The sequence below is a fragment of the Bactrocera tryoni genome, chromosome 3, assembly GCF_016617805.1.
Source record: "Bactrocera tryoni isolate S06 chromosome 3, CSIRO_BtryS06_freeze2, whole genome shotgun sequence".
NCBI lineage: Eukaryota > Metazoa > Arthropoda > Insecta > Diptera > Tephritidae > Bactrocera > Bactrocera tryoni.
The window spans coordinates 60,593,847-60,616,149 of NC_052501.1; the positions used below are offsets into that span (position 1 = coordinate 60,593,847).

The 22,303-nt window shown below is 35.1% G+C and overlaps 1 protein-coding gene across 3 annotated transcripts in view; it reads left to right on the top strand.

Moving 5' to 3' along the window:
* Positions 1 to 481: 481 nt before the first annotated feature.
* LOC120773005 (dihydroceramide fatty acyl 2-hydroxylase FAH2) overlaps positions 482 to 22,303 on the top strand; it is a 49,422-nt gene continuing 27,600 nt past the window's right edge. Inside the window, exon 1 of one of the 3 annotated variants that reach the window (XM_040101923.1) lies at positions 482 to 762. The gene's annotated coding sequence lies outside the window, so the exon portion shown is untranslated. The remainder of the gene's footprint in view (positions 763 to 22,303) is intronic. The other 2 variants (XM_040101926.1, XM_040101924.1) reach the window with 2 other exon arrangements.

Here is a 22,303-nt window from a genome sequence, read left to right on the forward strand (position 1 = left end):
AAAATAGAATGATAATAGCTGTAAGCGAAAAAAAAACAAGTAGAAAGCAAAAGTGAAACACCAGTCAATTGCTCTTCCATTACTTTTTATATTGCTCAGCAGTAATTCTTCATTCAATTCTCATATTAACGTCATTATCCGAACATAAGGAGCATCACTTAAAGGAGACAAATTTCTTTATGAAAACTTTAAGCAAATGTAAGGTTTAGTTTTTATTTAGTATCACATATTTGAGAAACCCGTTGACGTAATCGCACGAAAGCAAGACCTTTTCCTTCGCATACATTTCCATACATACTTATATACAAGTTCTTTGAATAGGAGCGCTGTTTGTAGGTGATCGGCTGGGTGTGTTGAATGTAACTGTAGCTGAATTGTGGGGTGGGCGCGTCGTCAGCCGTGAGTCGGGCCGTCACCAACAAAGGCATCTCACACACTTTGAAGTACTTCGCTACGCAGTCGTCACGGTTTCATCAGCTGCGCAAAGTCGCAAGTCGCGCGGTTTCTACAGCGAAAACTTAGTAGTGTTCCTTGAGCATTTGCGGTTGTCACATCAGTCGGTTACAGCTGACCGCACAGCAGCATCGCGGAGTTAACAAAATATGCATATTCGGGTTTTCGCTGTTGTTGTTGTATCATTTGAAGTTGTTCGTTTTGTTTAGTAGGGCAGTTGTGGGTAAAGTGAGAAATTAGCGTAGCGGTATTTGTGTTACAAAATAAGGTTTCACTCAAGTTTAATAGAAGTGTTTGAAAAAGTGAAAAGTAAATAAGCAACAAAAATATTAAAATAAGATTTAATAAGTGTGCTTTGAAACCAGAAAAATATATGATAACATATAACAAAATACAGAATTTTTTTTAAATTTCTTAGCTTGGTCAAAATGCAGAGTGGCTAAACCTACAGAAATTTTTAAATTTTCAAAAATCAGCAATTCAACAATTAACAATTAAAAAACTCAACTACATTGACGGTGTTTACAATAAACTATAATATATAAAATATTCTGCTATCATAGAGTTTTGCATAGAAACGTATTTTATTACACATGCCTTTGCTTTCATAATAAACCCGCATTGCTCGTTCTAACTTGTATGTGATTTTTTATACTCTTGCAACCAGTTGCTACAGAGTATTATAGTTTTGTTCACCTAACGGTTGTACGTATCACCTAAAACTTAGCGAGATAGATTTAGGGTTATACATATATGTATGTATGTATATAGAAATGATCAGGGTGGCGAGAAAAGTTGAACTCCGGTTGACTGTCTGTCTGTCCGTCCGTCCGCGGACAATAAACACGCCTACTTCACATATAGCACAACTTTAAATTCCACTTGATTCGTTCAGTTTCCAGTACACAAATCAAGAAACAATTAATATAACGGGATAAAACTTTGCACGAATAATGTTTTTAGTGTGTGCCACTTTATGATCAAAAATTACGAAATTTAGAGAACATATGTATTTTACTCATAAGAGAGTATCTTTGTGCCTAAAATAAAAATATTTGGCAAAAATTTGATAAACAAACATCTGGTTTTTTAGTATGTGACATGTTAATAATATGTGGTATATGGAAAAATAGATGAAATCTGGTCGATACTACACCAACTGTCATATACTACATATAATGGTTTTCGTTTTTCTAACAAACCTGTCTGTCAGTATAGGAATTATATATAGTATATATGTATAAAATTGCTTAGATTTCGATCTTCAGGTTGACGTTTTACACCATAAAGTATTTCCCTGGCTGTGATTCTTGTAAGTTGCTAGAGTATAAAATGTTCGGTTGCACCTGAACTTAGCCCTTCCTTACTTGTTTATGAATAGTTTTGAATCATCAAGAACAGCGATAATCATAATGTTGAATCACTAAATTAAAGTACACATGAGTTATAGAGGAATGCAGTCGGACATACTTATGTATGTGGCCGAATTTTATTTGCTAATTTAATAGTAAGTAAATGAAGATAATCTTTATACTAAACTGCTGAACCGATTTTAGTAAAATTTAGCGGACTGTGTCCAGTTCGAACCAACTTAAAAGATAGGATAGTTAAGACAATTCATAAATAAAGAATACAGTAAAAGCTCCTTTAAATGGACGCCCTGTTAAGCGGACATCTCCATTAACCATGAACATTGTTGATGTGTATTAAGTACAATCTATTAAGCGCGCAACTCTATTAACTGGTCAGGAACGCTTGTAACCAGACATATAAAAAATAAACATATAAACATATCCAAAATTAGACCTCAAGTACAATACTTTGGATTCTTATACCGACAAAAACATTTCGGCTTTATTCGTAAATAAAATTTTCATTGTATTGAATAGTATAAAATGTATACCACAGCAAAGCGTGGCCGGATCCCTTAGTATAAATATATGTACATATATTGTACATATGACTAATATACGTCAAATGTTGAATAAAAACCACAAGTGCTATTATAAAATATGAAAGTGAAGAAGGTTTAATTCAAACCAAATATACATGCATAAGTTTTTATAACCTAAACTGGGTATATTAAGTTTGCCGCGATAAGAAAGAAAACGATAACGGCCTTATAAAGTACAGTAAAACTCCATATTACGGACAGTCCTCAAAGTCGGCCATTTTCCATAACTGAGCAAATTTCAAGTATACAAGGTTTTCATTATTATTTTTATACAAAAGCTATTCCTATAATCAGACATGAGTACTTTCCAATGACCAAACACGTACACTATTTTGGTAATATTTCATTCGAATAATCTTATATATAAAAATGAAACGCCTTTTTTGTATGTTCGCGCATTCCGCCTGAATCACAGCATGGAAAGACGTGAAAATTTGCACGGATATTCCTTTAGTCCTGAAGAAGGTCCTGCCGGCGGCCTTTTTTGCAAAAAAAAGTCGATTTCTATATTTATAACTCAAGAACGGCTAAACGGATTTGGAAATTGGTGATGAGGTAGCTTGGAACCTCGGGACGGGCATAGACTTCTTTCTATCGTTTTATGTTAAAAGCCAAAACAATTCACAAACAAAAAAATATATATTTCAAAACAACAGATTCATGTTTTTACTTAAAAAATCTATATAAATAAAAATGAATTGTTTTTCGTTAGTCTGATTAAAACTCGAGAACGGCTGGGCCGATTGAGCTGATTTCGGTTTTAAAATGTTTGTCGTAGTCCAGGTTAGGACCAAACGGTGAGCAAATAAGAAAAAATTGCGAGTAAGATAGAGTAAGACGACAATTCCATTTTCCCATATAAAAGTTGACCACTTACTTTCTGTCAAACATTTGACGGTATTTGTACTCTCAGTTCCGTCTATATATATAAAAGAAAGTTGTTGTTAGTTACACCATTTATAACTGAGAAACGGCTAAACCGATTTGGCTGAAATTGGAGGGGAGGTAGCTTAGAACCAGGGTAAGGACATAGGATACCTTCTATCTCTTTATGGCAAAATTTAATACAACTCATAAATACAAAAATTATATTTTAAATCATAAGCATTTGTTCAAAATTGATGTTTGTAGGAATTATTTGAATATATGCGTACAATTTTAAACAGAGTCTTCTTAAAAATAATGCAATTGCTAAATATTTGGAATAGAAGAAAAGAACTGCAACCAACTACGCAGTGAAATAGAGTATAACTGGCTCAGTAATCAGTCCTTAAGTATGTATTATTGCACGTGCATCCCAAAAGACTGATGTCATAACCTTTCCAGCCGGCTTTTTCGTTTCCACGCGTGAGGAGTCCACTAGAATGACTATCGATTAGGCTCCAGTGGGAAATGATGAAGCTATGTTTCTATCACTGACGAAAAATTTTGGTTTTATTACGATTAAAGAGCACTCAAATACTTCTCAGAATCAGTTATTCGTTGTTTTTGTTGGATTACGAACATGCGAGGCACCAACTTTGCACAGTGCTTTCGCCATTTTAAGCTTAGCAAATATCTTTTCATCGGTGGATTTCCCTGAGCCCAAATTCAACAGTATTTTCCCCAAAAAAAGCAATGCTTTATTAACACACGAAATGCTTTATGATCCATTTTTTGTAAACTAACACAAGTAGCTTTACGAAAATGCTATATCTCATTAACTAATAGTTATAATCCAACTAATAGAAATCATATAGATGTTAGTAGTAGTATTATCTATGTATCAGCCACAGTGAAGCGTGGACGGGTTTTTGTTTACATACATATGTATATACTAGGGTGTCCCTTATATGCCGAAAAACTTTTTTTTTTAGAAATTCAAAACGCATACCCTATATATTTTTTATAAATGTAAATATATACTCAAATATAAATTTTCATCTTTCTACGACGAGTGCAACTCGTGCCGACCAACCCCCCAAAGTTTTCTTTGTTCTAGTATATAGCCATTATTCTGAGATATAGCCTATCTATTATTTGTGTTACTGTAAAATTGATTAAAACGCTATTAAATAAAAAAAGTGGTTAGGTTAGACAAACATTTATTAAAAGAACCTTAAAATTAAGCAGGATAACTTTTTTTTTTACAATCTGGATATAAGTGCCTATGTTCCTGGACACATCGTAATAAAAATTGTTTTTGCTCTTCTTCGGCTGTGATTAGTCCGTTAAAGTCTTGCAAGTCTTTAACGGCTATTTCAGCAGTGTCATTTACGACTTTTAACTGGCTTACTTTTCGTAAAGCATCCTGAAAGGCAGCATCACCTTCCCAAGCAGATACATCGACGTGGAGAAAGCTTGCATGTATTTGAAATCTTGAAAAAAAATGGATGCTCCGCATAGAAACAAAATCATTCAGAAATATATTAAATTTTAAATAACAAAAATAATATACATAAGATCTATAAAAATTAGACTTACCAAGCAACGTATTAGACATTTCTAGCGTCGATGGAATGTAGCGCTTTCCAATATTCGGACTTTCCTCTCTGTTTAAGTTGGCAATAATTTTCCTTTTAGTCTCATTATCAACTTTATTATCAAAAAGTGATGAACTAACAGTTTCTTCACAAAGGTACCATAAATGCTGGCTATACTCGCTTATGGAAGCTTTAGATATAAGTAGCTGCATCAACTTTTTCATACGCTTTCAATGCTTTCAAAAAGCACAAATCTTGGTTTGGTGCTTTAGTCGCCACCGAGCATTGAAGCCATGGTTTAACATACAATGTTACAATAAACAAACAAACATCTTGCAGAGCCTTTTTATCATTAGCGTTCATACGAAATTGAGACTGCAGTAAACATATTTTCAATGAATATATTGCTCTTGACATCCATCTTGCCTGGTGCATAGCTCCAGGAGGTCTGATTTTTATTTTACGTTCTTTATCTCCTCCCAAAAATACTACACATAGCTCTACCAATTTCCGATAGTCATCTCTTACAAAAGATTTGTCTAGTTCTGCCTTATAATACATCAACAAGGATGTAATATCAGTCTCAGCAGTATAATTCTGTATGAAATCAAGGCAGAGATCAATATTATTAGAATCGATGTTTTTCCAATTGTCTCTAAACTTTTTGAAGAAGGGAATGTCAGGACTATTAGTTACTTGTTTCAGTTTGATTTCAAAAACAGATTTTAGGATCAGCTCAAAAATATGATGGCGACAAGCAAATAGCAGCAACTCTCTCTCTAAAATCTGCTCTAGAAGAACACAAGCTCCACTGAAACGGCCGGTATTAGAAGCAGTTGTATCGCAGCACATTATCTGTACTTTTTCATTAAGATTCCAATCGGAGAGGGCGATTGAAACGGCATTGGCTTGATCCTTACCAGAAGAACTGTCTAGTTTTGGTACTGCGAGAAGCTGTTCTCTATTGTCAAATGAAGTAATGATTGGTAAACGTTCTTCTTTTGAACTTCGCACGTCCAACCCAGGTAAAAGTTTCCCATCCCAATGAACTGTTACTACATCAGGTATATTGTTCTGAAAGTCAGCTTTTATTGCTTCTGCTCTAGATTTTCTAGTCTGAGTACGAATTCGCTGAATTGAGGACTTGTTGATGGTGAAATCATCGCTATTTTGACCAAGTGCCTCTACTACTGCATGAAGAATGTAAACAGAGTCTCTTATGCTGAGTTGACATCGATCCAATGTCGCAACAAGTTTAGGTGCATGGAGCTTCTTCTGGTACTGCGTTTTGTGTATCCAAAATCTCTTCTTCCCCTGAATCATCTGAGTTTATTACATTAATGGCTGTTGAAGTTGACGGGACTGCCAATAACTCCCTATGTCTGACATTTCTTTCCTCTTCTCCTATCTGTCTTTGTTTAGCTCTTTCTTCTTTATCCGCTAACTTTCTGTCCACACCACCAAGACATCCTGGTCGACCTGGCTCCCGTTGTTTCATCAGAAATAGTTTGTTTTCCTCTATTCTTATCATATCAAAAGCATTAGCATGTGCAATATCAAATAAGTTATCAAGATTATTCTTAAAATCATTTTCACGATTTTTAAACGTAACTTGAGTTTTTTTGATATTTTTTTGCAGTTCTCTCCATGAATCATATAGGTCTATTAGTTTCTTTACGCAGTTGGGAAATGCTTTTGTGGGAATTCTTGCCTTTTCCCAATATATGATACACTCCCTAATCACTAAATTTGCACTTTCACTGACAGTCAATTTTACTTCTCGAATATTATAAAACAATACAGCGAGAACTTGTCGATTTGATGGTAATTTTGCACCACTAATTTGATGGCTAGGCAAACCGATAAGGAAAATATTTTGTTTATCATTTCGTAATTCAACCGACATATTTATGTATTAAACAATTGCACTCTAATGACCTGAAACTTAAATACGAAATGGCAATTGCAACCCGTCGCTACAGGTTGCAGCGCTCAGTTGCGCGGTTCTTGCATGAACAAGTTTCAATCGCAAGTCGGTACGGGTTAGCGTTGATAAAACGAGCTGATATTTTTTTTTTAAATAGTATTATGCTAAAACAAAACTTTTAAGAAGGTATGCATACAAAATTAAACACTGCGAAATTTAAGGGACACCCTAATATACATATATAGTATGTATATAAATGATCAGTGTGACGTCGATTGAACCATGTCCGCCTGTGTGTCTGTCCTTCCGTCTGCGGATCCGTCTTTCTGTGTATATGCGAACTATTTAGTCCCTCAATTTTTAACATTTCGTGCAATCTCAGGAGCACCTGACCAAGGCGACATTTTCTTCTTCTAATATTTCAAGAGAATGACCGGGAAAAAAGCGCTAAGATTGGCTTGCTTATTGACGATAAATTTGGTAATATTCATAAATATGTCTGTACACAAATAGGACAGTGCGTATTATACGATTATATGAATTTGTATCGAAGAAAAGGTATGCTTGTGATCATAACTCCTGGTCTACTCGCAAATATGCTAATTCTATATATGTATGTATGTATATCCAATTCTGATATCCTTAATTTTTCACGAAAGTGACCAAAACACATCGATGTCTCTATATTTTGTATAACTTTAAAATCCATATTACACGGGGGAAAGGAATTCGGCTACTTGAAGGCAATATTTACAATAATTTCTCTTCTTTCATGGGCGCTGTATCTGCTGAGGTGTTTTTCCCTGCATCTAACTTCGTCGGTTTTTCTGTTAATTTGTTACCGTCAATTCGAAACCCATTTTGACGCCATGTTCTCCTCCAATTAGTCTGTTTAATTAAAATGGAATATCTCTTTCCTTCAATCAACACAAATCGTAGCGCCTTGGACAACAATTGCTGGAAATTCTGTCTTCCACAACATTCCATCGGCTTTAATTCCCTTAAATAAGATATATTCAACTTCCAATGCTATATTTGAAGTTGAATAAGCAGAATCTTTCTCGCGAACACTTCAATAGGCGTCTTATGAAATATTGGCATTATCGGGCATACTGATAAAATTATAAAGTGTTAGTTTTTTTCATCGAAAAAGTATTGCTACTCAATTGCATATATGTATATCATAAATCAAAGTCGTTTTCGTTGCCAAGAACGATTCTAGGTTATATAATAAAACTTATGAGAGTCAGCATTAATGTGTGAGCCGATTACAGATATTTTCTCATTGAAATAAAACAATATAGTCGATCCAAGCTTTGTTGAGAATGTATTGAAAAAATTTAGTTTATCGTCATGATTAACATACATATGTACATACATACATATATTTATACTCTCGCAACATGTTTCTACGGAGTATAATAGTTTTGTACAGCTAACAGTTGTGTGTATCATCGAAAACTAATCGAGTTTGAAATACTGGAGTTATATACATTTATGTATATGTATATAAATGATGCAGGATGAAGAATAAAAATTGAGATATTTGCTGAAACTTGGAACACGTGTTCCTTGGCATCCAAGGCGGTTTGATACTGTAGATGCACGGAATTGGAAAACTGCCACTGTCAAGGACATAAAATTTTACTCCGGGATGACATAGAAGCCGGTATTAAATTTGAACAATGGGTGCGGAAACACCCTAAGGACCTACTTGGCCGATTTCAACCAAATTCAATAGATAATATTATAAAACCACGCCTACTTCCAATAAAACACAATTTTAGATTCTATCTGATTTCCTGTATAAAAATCTGCATACAGATAAAACTTTTGACGAATAGTGCAGATACCGAATATATGGATATATATGAGATATATTCTAGAAGGAAGGATATATTCTGAAGCTATAAACGTTTTTTCTCCAAACTGTCTTTTTCAAAAAACGTGGGTATTGACGTTTTCTCAGGTTTTACTGGAAAGAAAGTTTTCTTTATAAACTTGTCTGTATCTGGAACTAGCAATATTACCAAATCTCAACGAAACAGTCAAAAATGTCGCAATTTCGTGAATGTCCGAATGTCGGGCGTACTTTTTTTCTGGTTTCAGATTGCTACCACTTTATCAGCTGTTTATTTTTGAAATGTTTAACTTTTTTATATTTTTTTATTGTTATTAAATAACTTATAAATAATATCATGGTAATATGCATGTATGTATGTATGTAAAAATGGGTTAAATATAATATATATTAAATAAATATCGGCCAATATATTAGTTATCTTAACAAAATTAACAAACATCTTTATGCCTAACATGGATGAAATGGTTGAAAAGTTGTTATAGACCGCATATAACTAACAGACCTTATGTACATGATGATTCCCCTTGCTTTGATCCATTCAAGTTGCAAGAGTATAAAATATTCGGTTACACTCGAACTTAGCCATTTCTTACTTGTTATATTATACTTACATATTGCTCTTTGGAGACTAATAAAATTCCAAATAAAAATGAATGTTTAAGGAAAGTCAAGTAATTATTTATATTTAATTTGATATTGCATAGCAGGAATTTGCATATTATCGCTAAATTCTTGCACTAATAAGTGAGATCAAGTATGCAATTTAAGTATAAATAAATCATTACCATACGTATTGTTGTTGTCTAAGTAAACAAATATATTGTTTACAGATGCATGAGTGTATTCAAAATGCTCGTATATTTGTGCTCTGTGTACATAGTATGTACAAGTATGTAGCTTACTTTATAATTAGATCGAATTTGTCTATTCGACCGGAAAGTAAAATAAAAATACTATTGTGTTCCAAAAATGTCTTTCAGTTAGACCACTAATAGGAGTGCTCTGTAGGAAATATGTTTAATAAACGTTTCAGAGAGTGACTTTTTTTATATAAAAATACTATTGTGTTCCAAAAATGTCTTTCGGTTAGACCACTAATAGGAGTGCTCTGTAGGAAATATGTTTAATAAACGTTTCAGAGAGTGACTTTTTTTATATTTTCAAAAAATAACTATTTGAAAATATGCCTACAAAAGGATTTTTTAATATTCAAATTATTTTCAGAGATATATGTAGGTATTTTTCTGACCCGGCATCCATACTGTTTCGGCTGGAACTGAAGCTATAAACGTTTTTTCTCCAAACTGTCTTTTTTCAAAACAATACCCACGTTTTCTCAGGTTTTACTGGACCGATTTATCTAAAATTTTTAGAAAGTTTTCTTTATAAACTTGTCTACATCTGGAACTAGCAATATTACAAAATCTCAACGAAATTTGATAGCCAAAAATGTCGCAATTTCGTGAAACACTTTTTTCCAACCTTTGCGTAGTTCGAATGTCGGGTGTACTTTTTTTCTGGTTTCAGATTGCTAGGAGTATTGAAATGGTGGATATGGTCACGTGCAAATTTTTCAAACCCCCCACTTTATCAGCGGTTTATTTTTAAATGTTTAACTTTTTTATATTTTTTGTATTCTTTTAATATTATTAAATAACTTTTAAATAATATTTATTGTATTTTTTACGACACTTAAAAATAACCTGACATTAATGCCTCTAGACTAGAATACCCCTTTAAGGAAACCCCTTAAGAGGCGTGGCTATGAGCTCGCAGAGAAATTATCTTCACTAGTTTTTTACTTTAACAAAAAACAATATGTAAGCACAAATGAATAAAATATAACACCAAACTGTTTAGGGACATAATTTTGTGCATTTAGCTCGTTATTCTGAGGAAATTGAAAGTATCCCTGACTACATTGATCATCGTTAGGTCTACTGATGGTTAGATATGGATAATAAGGAGAAATTAAATACACAAATACATTTTAATAATCTGTAAATCACTTATGTTGGCCAATTAGATTTGGCTTTCATACAACCCCAGACAGATACCAGTTTATTTGTATAAAATCTCAATTTTTGCTCAGGTGTACATGATTCTTGGGTTTTTTATCAAACATGTTGATGTACATAGATACATACATATGTATGTACATATGTACATGTACTCATCAGCAACGAAATTTTTTCGTAGATAAGCGCGTGGCTATTATTTTGGCCAATGCCTATAAGGCAATAAGAGATTTTATCGACGTGTTCTGTTTGTGTAATTGAAATGAAGCAGTTTTCCCAAATATAGACATGTCTACATGTATATACATATATGTATGTATACATACATATGTATGAATAGTATAGAGCGGGTATTGCATAATATTTGTTTTTTAGCAAGTTTGTTGTGCTCGACTTTTCTCTTTCGTTTACGAGAATGTGCGAAGAATATTAAAAAAATGCAATAAAAATGACAAAAAGTAACAGTCTTGAAGTACTCGCCAACAGGTGTGAAATATAGCTTAATTGCTCTACATTTTAGCGCATTAATAGGCTTCTGTGTTTAGACGATTTTGAGGTTCTCTGCTGTTTTGGTCGCAATAAAACAAACAATATAAAACAAGTAAGAAAAGGCTAAGTTCGGGTGCAACCGAACATTTTATACTCTTGCAACTTGCAGGAATCAAAGCCAGGGACATACCTTACAATGTAAAACGTCAACCAGAGGATTGGAATCTGAGCACTTTTATATATAGTACATACACCATGCAGGTATATAACCTATACACTGACTTACATATACATATATACGTCCAAATCATTATAGGTAGTCATTATACAAAATCAGCGGGATGCTTGAACATCCTGGTAATGGTTATATAGGGGCTAGGTCAAGTTTTCGCACAATTGTATCCATTTTAAGCACAAAGATGTACTGTTATGTACAAACACGTTCTGTAATTTTCATTGAGATAATTCAAATATTGGCCGACATATCCAGTATAAAGTCACCCGGGAGTTCGAAAATCTTTATATTAGGTATATTTGTGGGCTAAAGGAAGTATTGGCCCGATTCAACCCATTTTTGACACACAGACATACCATTGTCAGAAAAGTACTATCCCTGAATTTCAATTATATATCTCAGACATTGAGTGATATTTTCGAACAAAAGTTAACTATATTTACAGGGGTCCACATATTTGGTACTTAGGGTCCTGAACAGTTTTGATTAGATTTGAACAATCTTTTGTCATAAGGTGGCATACAATAAATGCATTATTCGTGCAAAGTTTAGTCTCGTTATATTAATTGCTTCTTGATTTGTGTGCTGGAAAGTGAACGAATCAAGTGGAATTTAAAATTGTACTATATGAGAAGTAGACGTAGTTATTGTCCGATTTAACTCATTTTCACAGAGTGACATAGGAATATGAAAATGCCACGTTCCAAATTTAGTTGAAATCGGTGAGTCGCGATATGGGATTTCATTAAAAAGTGGGCGGTTCTATGCCCATCGTGTCTATAAAACCTTGTCATACCATCTCGGCGGCAAATTTTTACGTTTAAGTCGTTTCTTCTTTTCGCTACGTGGCGCTAATTCGATATTCCAAGCGAAGCCAGGTCCTTCTCCACCTTGTCCTTCCAACGGAGTGGATGTCTTCCTCTTCCTCTGCTTCCCCCGGCGGGTACTGCGTCGAATACTTTCAGAGCTGGAGTGTTTTCGTCCATTCGGACAACATGACCTAGCCAGCGTAGCCGCTATCTTTTAATTCGCTGAACTATGTCAATGTCATCGTATATCTCGTACAGCTCATCGTTCCATCGAATGCGATATTCGCCGTGGCCAATGCGCAAAGAACCATGAATCTTTCGCAGAACTTTTCTCTCGAAAGCTCGTAACGTCGACTCATCGGTTGCTGTCATCGTCCAAGCCTCTGCACCGACTTATAGAGTTTGGTTTTGGTTCGTCGAGAGAGGACTTTACTTTTCAATTGCCTACTCAGTCCGAAGTAGCACCTGTTGGCAAGAGCAATCCTGCGTTGGATTTCCAGGCTGACAATGTTGGTGGTGTTAATACTGGTTCCTAAATAGACGAAATTATCTACAACTTCAAAGTTATGACTGTCAACAGTGACGTGAGAGCCAAGTCGCGAGTGCCACGACTGTTTGTTTGATGACAGGAGATATTTTGTCTTACCCTACTTCACTGCCAGACCCATTTTCTGTGCTTCCTTGTCCAGCCTGGAGAAAGCAGAACTAACGGCGCGGGTGTTGAGGCCGATGATATCAATATCATCGGCATACGCCAGCAGCTGTACACTCTTATAAAATATTTTACCTGCTCGATAAGTTCTGCAGCTCGAATAATTTTCTCCAGCAGCAGATAGTTACCGATTTATCGCGCTTTCAGTAGGGCGGGTCCATGCCCACTTTTTCAAAACTGGTGTCCCTTGCTATTACGATCCTCTGTACCAAATCGCCATTAACCGAAAACCTATGAAGCCCCTTAACTAAGCACTAAATTAAGATATAAAACTCATATTTGAGAATCGAAGTAGCCAGGTGCACCGCTGGAAAAAAAATTTTGAAAAAGTGGTCATGTACCCGCCATCTAACAAGTTTAATGTACATATCTCCTAAACCACTTAAGCTACAACAACCAAATTTTTTACATATCTTAGAAGAACTTCTACCAACAGTGTGAAAATGGATGAAATCGGAGGATAGCCACACGTTCAGTTTCCAGTATACAAATCAAGAAGAAATTAATATAACGGGGTTAAACTTTGCACAAATAATGTCTTTAATGTGTGCCACCTTATAACCAAAAATTGTTTCAATCCAATTAGAACTGTTCAAGTCCCTAGGTACCGAATATTTGGACCACGGTACCTATAGTTGACTTTTCATTGAAAATGTTGGTCAATGTTTGAGACATATGTATGTATAAATGAAATTCAGGGATAATTCTTCTCTTATAATGATATGTCTGTATGTCAAAAATGGGTTGAACCGGACCAATACTTCCCTTAGCTTCCTTATACCTAATATAAAAAATTTCGAACTTCGGGGTGACTTTGTACCGAATATATCGGCCAATGTGTGAGTTATCCCAATGATAATAAAAGAGCGTGTTTTATTCGTAACAGTGTACCTTTGTGCCTAAAATAGATAAATTTGAGCAAAAACTTGGCCTAGCCCCTATATAACTAATATCAGGATTTTTGAACATCCGGCTGACTTTACTCTATATGATTGGTTTTACACCTTAAAGTATTTTCCTGGCTTTGATTTTTGTAAGTTACAAGACTATAAAATGTTCGGTTGCACCCGAACTTAGCGCTTGTTTTTTACTTTTTATGAGCCGCAGTTCATCGCTTTTACCATCCAAGGTATGAGCACCTTCGCTTACGGTATGGTCGGATGCAGCTCTAGTCCACTATCTCTAGGACGGCCGTCTATCACAGCTTCAACACCGCTTGCTTTACCCATAGTTCATTGAACTTAATCGCCGTTTTTTAAGCAGTTTTCGCCTCCAACTCCTCCTTCCTGGGTTTTGCCCTGGGCCTAGCCTGGTCGGAGGGCGTAGTAAAGCTTCCTCTTCGATCGTGATTACGCTTCCAACGCTTTCGAGGTATCAGTCTTCAAGGACAGTGGCAGCTCTACGTTGTAAAAACGGATTGACTGTAGCACTACAACCGCTGTGAACTGCTTTTTAGTAGTCACTTCTCCCACCAACGTTTGGGCTAAAATCCCACACCACTTTTTTCCTTCAATTTGCTCCAAATTAAGTTTTATATTAAGGAAACCTCTACCCCTAGCGTTTTATACCTACCGCCAGGTACCTCATAATGGCAGAGGTACCTATTATAAAAATTAAGTTTCCAGGAAGAGTAGGATGGATTTATACCTTGTTTAGCTAGACGCCGCCTGCCTGCACCGTCCAGATCTGCTCCAGGAATTAACCCAGGTGACAAGCCGTAACGGCGATGGTAGCGACCTCCATTACCCAGTCAGCTCCTGCGAGGAGGGTACAGCTAAGAGACATACAATAGCTTTCTTTAAAAAATGTCTTTCTTAAATAAAATTCCCTTTATTTCAAACAGTCACATTTTGTTCCTTCCAGAATTAATATCGCGGGCCTTACCAATTTCATATTTGTTTATTTGTTCTCTAATTAGAAATCGCTCTTAAGTGTTTAAGAACGTTATCTTGTTCAAAGTTAACCTTAACATCCACGACACCCTATGACTAAAAATATTATAAATGATCGAAAATTGGGTATTTCCGGTTCGTGCGATAGCACAATAACAAATCACAAGCGAAAAAAATATACAATCGCTGAAGAATATGATTTATCCAAACCCACGATAATTTTCGTACAATGAGGCGTAGCAAAATAATTGCATACTATATACTTGTATGGTATAAGTCGCTGGAATTTCTGTTTCTGCAATTATTGTTATAAGTTTTTTTGCATCCCGTGCAATCGTTCAAGAGCAACAGAATCCCCTTATGTATTATTTCGATAAGGTTATTAATGGATTAAGTTCTAATTATTGGATCATCTACTAAAATATAATATATGTATGTTGTAATCTTTACTTATGTGCACATTAGGGTGCCATACAAAATTAAAGTTTTTAGGATCTCTATACATGTTCTCTTAATTTGTTTGAATCATGTGAAAACAATTGGAAACTAAGTTTGGTGTATTTACCATTACGATCACCCGTGCCGATTTGCATCGAAACTTGCCAATACTTGCTTACTACAGCCGACACGCACGAACTACCGATATGCATGTTATAATTTTGCTCACTTTAAACACATGCATATGTACGTATGTAGTTTTTTTCAGCCAATTTGAATTTTGCAGTTTTTATAAAAATATATTTTTAAAAGGTGATACAATCGACTAATCCCTTTCAATGAATGAAGACAAATAAAAATAAGCCTATTTTGCAACGACAACGAGAGCCAGGTCGACCGGGTCACTTAGAGAATGTGGACAAAATAAAGAAACCATTCAAGAGGAAAGAACGCGCTGAGAGAATCGGCGCTTTTAATCCAGTCGACATCCTCAAATGATCATATATAAGAAGATTCATATGATTCAAATGAAAACATATGTAATATCATTTCAAGAATCAACGCAGGTGGAGTTCTTGCAACTCAAAAAAAAACAACAAAAATAAAAACAAAAATCAATGTGAAAAGACTTCATCCAAAAATGGTAGTGGGCCTAGACAGGTGTCAGTAATTATGAGGGATACCGTGTATGTATGTTGTTTTAGCTACTATTGAAGCACTTAGATACAATACTGATGAATTTCCTACAAATAAGTCCTCTATTCAAAGAATTCGCACCGAAAAACGCAAATAGCTCGCCGAAACCATTAAAATTGATTTTCAAAATGAGATTCTATAGTTTGTGACTGTTCACTTTGATAGAAAATTATTGCGTGCTTTAGATGCCCGCAAATCAAAAGAACAACGTCCTTCGGTAATTATTGCGTATGGAAATAAAGAACATTTAATGTGTGTTAAGGTGACGAAATTCATCAAGAAGAGAACAGGCTTAAGGGGTTTGGAACGATGCCTACCGAGAACTAATTGCTCTCTGTCATAATTTTAGGTAGAGATAAAAGTCGAAAATTTAAAGATAGGCCGCCAAGTACCATGCATCAAACCAGGGAAGGGCGATTTATGTACCGAAAATTACAAATAAAGAAAAGGCTGCACCATTGATTTTTCGTCGATACTAAGGTTTGCAGAATTAAATAATGGTATTTAATCGATGAAATAGCTGTTCACCAAGAAATTAAAATAAAAACTGTTGAACATTTAACGAAAGAGAATCCTTCAACCCATGGTCTCTATAGCCAAATAGTGCTTCGTTTCAAGACACCAAGAAGAAGTTTTCAGTGCTGAGGTCAGGAAACGATGCTGATGAAAGATGGGATAAGATGATGATAATTCTGACTTTAAAAAATAAACTTTAAAAAGAAAATTTGTAGAATAATATTTAATATTTAAATAATCACGAAATTTTAAAAATCTTCTATATTTTTTCCAGTACAAAAATTAATATCTTATGTTCGGCATCAAGTCTGCACGACTGGCCATGATTAATATAATATTTTTTTTATTTATGCTAATAAGACCATTTAAAAAAAAATAGATGGTATGCGATTTTATTTTCGCGAAAAAAAATATTGCCTTATACTTTAGGACACCCTAATTAGTACACACATACTATGCCTATAGGTGCTGTAAGAATAAGGGGCAACATCGGTTTACGGGTTTCAAAAAATCGATTTTCTTTATTGTCTTATTAAATTCTACAACACCTCTAGAATATTGTCCAAAAATTTCAAATTTCGAGTAATTGTTTCGAAGATACTTCTTCTTTTTTATTGGCGTAGACACCGCTTACGCGATTATAGCCGAGTTAACAACAGTGCGCCAGTTGTTTCTTCTTTTCGCTACGTGGCGCCATTTGGATATTCCAAGCGAAGCCAGGTCCTTCTCCACCTTGTCCTTCCAACGGAGTGGATGTCTTCCTCTTCCTCTGCTTCCCCCGGCGGGTACTGCGTCGAATACTTTCAGAGCTGGAGTGTTTTCGTCCATTCGGACAACATGACCTAGCCAGCGTAGCCGCTGTCTTTTAATTCGCTGAACTATGTCAATGTCGTCATACAAATACATACATAAATGTATCTCATACAGTTCATCGTTCCATATTCGCCATGGCCAACTCGCAGAACTTTTCTCTCGAAAACTCGCAACGTCGACTCATCAGTTGTTGTCATCGTCCAAGCCTCTGCACTATATAGCAGGACGGGCGTAATGAGTGACTTATAGAGTTTGGTTTTTGTTCGTCGAGAGAGGACTTAACTTCTCAATTTCCTACTCAGTCCGAAGTAGCACCTGTTGGCAAGAGTTATCCTGCGTTGGATTTCCAGGCTGACATTGTTGGTGGTGTTTATGCTGGTTCCTAAATATACGAAACTATCTACAATTTTGAAGTTATGACTGTCAACAGTGATGTGAGAGCCAAGTCGCGAGTGCGACGACTGTTTGTTTGATGACAGGAGATACTTCGTCTTGCCCTCGTTCACTACCAGACCTATTTGCTTTGCTTTCTTGTCCAGTCTGGATACTGGCGAAGAGGTGGTGTGTGTCGATTCTCTTTTCACGGGTCTTTTCCAAAATTTGGCGCATGGTGAATATCTGGTCGGTTGTTGATTTGCCAGGTCTAAAGCCACACTGATAAGGTCCAATCAGTTTGTTGATGGTGGGCTTTAATCTTTCATACAATACGCTCGATAGAACCTTATACTCGATGTTGAACCTTATCCCACGGTAGTTGGCGCAGATTGTGGGGCACACAATTCCACACATAAATTTCAATCGTTAGGCATGCTTTCGTCCGACCATATTTTACAAAGAAGCTGATGCATGCTCCTTATCAGTTCTTCGCCGCCGTGTTTGAATAGCTCAGCCGGCAATCCATCGGCCCCCGCCGCTTTGTTGTTCTTCAGACGGGTAATTGTGCTATTCGAACTTCTTCATGGTCGGGTAATGGAACGTCTGCTCCATCGTCATCGATCGGGGAATCGGGTTCGCCTTCTCCTGGCGATTCTCATACTCACGCATTTCGACCTCTTTCTTTTTCTGTCTGCAAATGCTTCTCACTTCCCTCTTCAACTCTCGGTATGTATCCCGCACGTGTTGTGGTCGATCATAACCTTGCGACACGGCACTCTTCGTCGTACCAGCTGTTCTTTTGCAATTTCCGAAAACCACAGGTTTCGGTTGCAGCTGTACGTCAGGAGTTTGAAATGCCGTCCGTTGTTGACGAGTGCTCTCAGAGAGCTTTCGGAAATACAGCCTTGAGAATTTGTGAGCTCAAGTCTAGCTAGGCTAAATAACCCGTCTTTAAACGCGGTTTCTCGTAACTGTGTTTTTAAAGTCAGTTGGCAAGATTTCTCCAGAACTACTCAACCGATCTTCATGAAATATTACACATATCTTTGAGATACAATTCTTAAATACTTTGTCGAAGGATTTTTTTTTCGATAACAACTATTTGAAAACAACTTTCTCGAAATTTTCACTGAAATTTTCTTTTTTTTTTAATGTCTGCCTAATATCCAATTTTCAGTCTTTTTCCTTCGTGCAAGTTCTAAGTAGCGGTTTTAACTAAAACACGTATTATTTAACATTAGATGATCCTGTAAGGAGTTATCCTGCCAACGCGGGCATATTTTTTTTCCGAGGTGTCATCGAAAATGGCGTCTCAATAGTCGAGTGTAAAATATTTATTCCTAAAATTTCAGAATTTGTTTGTTAATAGTGTATGTTAGTAACAATAAAAAAGTTGTATTAAATTTTTTCACTCTTTATATGAGAAAAAATTGTTGGAAAAGAGCTGTTTTTACCTAAAGAAATCCAGGTAACCTCATAATACACGTTTCGTGTTAACTTTTTAAGTTTTCTCTTGTTTGGAAGAAAATATTTCCAAGTATAAACAATACCTGCTAAAATTACTCTACTTGTTTTGTTGTTTCTATTTGCTACTTCCGAAAAATTTTACTGATATTCTTTATAACAAAAAACAAGGCCAGCTTTCAAAAATCGGCACTGAAGAAATGGTTAAACCAATACGAAAGTGTACTGAACTAGCTAGAACATAATAGAACTAAGCTATTTTGTCTCTTATCGAAAATAGTAAAATATATAAATATAAATGTTTAAATAATTGATTGATAAAAATCAAAACTAATACAAACATTTTTTGTTCCCATTTTGCCTCTAATCGGATATTGCCTTGAGAATTTCTAAACAAAATCTTATGACAATTATTTTCCAGCTTATGACACAAATCCATTCATGCACTTCTCGTTACATCAATCATTTTGCCACTTAAATAATCCCCAATAAGGCATTATTTAGTAGTACGATTTACATTGCGTCATACTTTTCATAGCGAAATGAATGTATTTCAAATACTTTTGGAAAAATTATAAAAAAAATCACTGAAAATAAAATGCGACATTACTGGTAAAATTTCCGCATTTTATTTCCGAAGCAGTAGTGGCTCAACTGAGAATGGTGTGCTTAAATCATCAATGAAAACTTTTATTTTCTTCACAAATCAATCACTGAATTAACGAACAGTGTGGGTATGTACATACAGATTTGTATTGTATATGTACATACTTACATATGTACTGTTTTACGTGTAAATTTATGTGAGTATGTATGGAAGACAGGTTTAGTGCCGTCATAGTCATATTGACTGGATCCTTGCATTCAATCGGCTAATGTGAGTCTCGCTGCTCCACTTGCAATTAATTGCAAAAATCACAACAAAAACAACAACAAACATCTGTCGGCAATATTATTTACCACTACAAGTAGACGCGTACTCGACCTCATTCATGGGGTTGGGCATCAATACGTTCTATAAATATGTAAACATCGGTATGTTTGGCAAAAAGTTAGTGCAAATATCGCAGGTGTTGGCCATTAAATGTGGTCGCACCGTAATCTATATGTATATAATAATATATGATGATTCACGATTCACGCTAAATGTCCATGATTCTACGCGTTTTGCGTCAAACATTTTTGAAATTGCATGCGTATACGAGAGTACTCCTTCTGGAAAATTAATGTATGCCATAATATATGGTCATATGTACTTATGTTATCGATTGAAAAAAAAAAACAAGATAATAATAGTTATTTTTAACAAAACGCGCCAACTTTTTCAGCATTTGAAATATAGTTATATTATATAGTACATCGTAAAAACAGTTATACCATAAAGATATTCGATATAACAATCCTTATAGAACTTCATTAAATATTTAATCAATGGCAGTACGTTTGCAAGCTATGAGGAGGCACTTTTATTGATGGCGTGAGCGATTCAAAAAAGTCAAGTCACTAGCAAGTGACTCAGAAAGAAATGAATCAACTACAATCGTTTCTATTTATATTATTAGGTTTCTTATCTCTATTTCAACTACCACTTCTCGGATCACTCTTTATTTGTAGTGAATAAACGTGAGTAACAACACATCACAATGATAGACTTAGAAGTAACCGATCTATAGCCGAGCTGTATACAAACTAGAAGAAAGCTATTAATAGATACTAATATTTGCATGCCACTGAAAACGAAAGCGGTTTCTGTCGTTAGTTGGTTGGCTTGGGTCTATGATATTTGATATATCATGAGTGATATAAATAGATATAAAATTACAATTTATTTTTGTTGCCTTTTATACCCTGAATAGGGTCACGATATTTTTAACACTCGAAAAGAATGGTCGAATATCTTATAAAGTATATACATACATATATGTTAAAAAAGATCTTCACGACGAGTTGAGTCGATTTAGAAATGTTCGTCTGCGAAATAGTGCCTCAGTTTTTGAGATATCGATCTGAAATTTTGTACAGATATCTTCACAGATTTTTGTATAGATTATTATCAGGCATCGCTATGATCTTCAAATAATTTATTCGGATCGCTCCACTATAGCGATCGGAATTTGAGCATGAGCATTTTTTGTTATAGTTTGATATGAAGACCCATCTTATACGCTTACTCAATTTTATATACTGACATTGTTTAGCATTCACTTCGAATTCATAAGGAAGTGCACGTACATATTTAAATGGAGAGTTTATAATTTAAAAAGCTAAGAAGCTATAAAACACTTAAAATTACCAAGCCTTGTTTTGAAAATAATGCTTTCAATGGAGCTTAGATCCTTTGATAATAATTTAATATGAATTATTTATTGCATACTCTCAGGCATATGCATAGAAAGTTTGACCTCGCATTTTCAGTGGGTGTAACTTTTAAGAATCATAAGCTTGAACTGTATTATTAAATATTAGCCCTACTATATTTTTGTTACATTATATAGTAGATGATATTTACTTTAAACTGTTTTTGAATCAAATTTTAGAATGTACATATCTAAATCGTGTTTTTTTCATTCATCATATTCTCTATTCAAGTGAACCGGACGAGTCTTCTTAACGTATTTGTAGGGCAAAAATATGATTTAGTTGCATACCGTTTAAGTCATAAACGTTCATATATAAATTGCCGTTTTATATGCAAATGTTAATTTGTCACGCGTAATGTAATTTTTTTAACCTAATTCCCACATTGTTTTTAATTCTTCTTCCTTTTCGGAAAAATCCATTTGCCCATGAAAGGAAAGCGTTATGCAGACGTAGAGGCCATTCAAAAGGCTTGCACCGGCATACTGACGGCCATACCGGCCAACGAGCTAAAACACTCGTTCGACATGCTTTTGGACCCTGCAAAAAACTGTATTGAAGCAGAAGACTATTTTGAATAAAATAAATTGATTTTGCCGAAAAAACATTTGTTCTGTTTTTCTTAAGTGTGGTTTACTTTGGAACGCTCCTTGTATATGGGGGCTGAACACTTTTGATATAAGGTTATACATATAATTATCAAAAAAGCTTTATCAATAATTAAATAGTCAGCGCACTGAGTTCCACACATTTAGCATCTGGCTTCTTGAAAATTTATAGTCCGATTTCGACAATTTTTGGGCGTAGGATGAAATACGTTGAGTACAC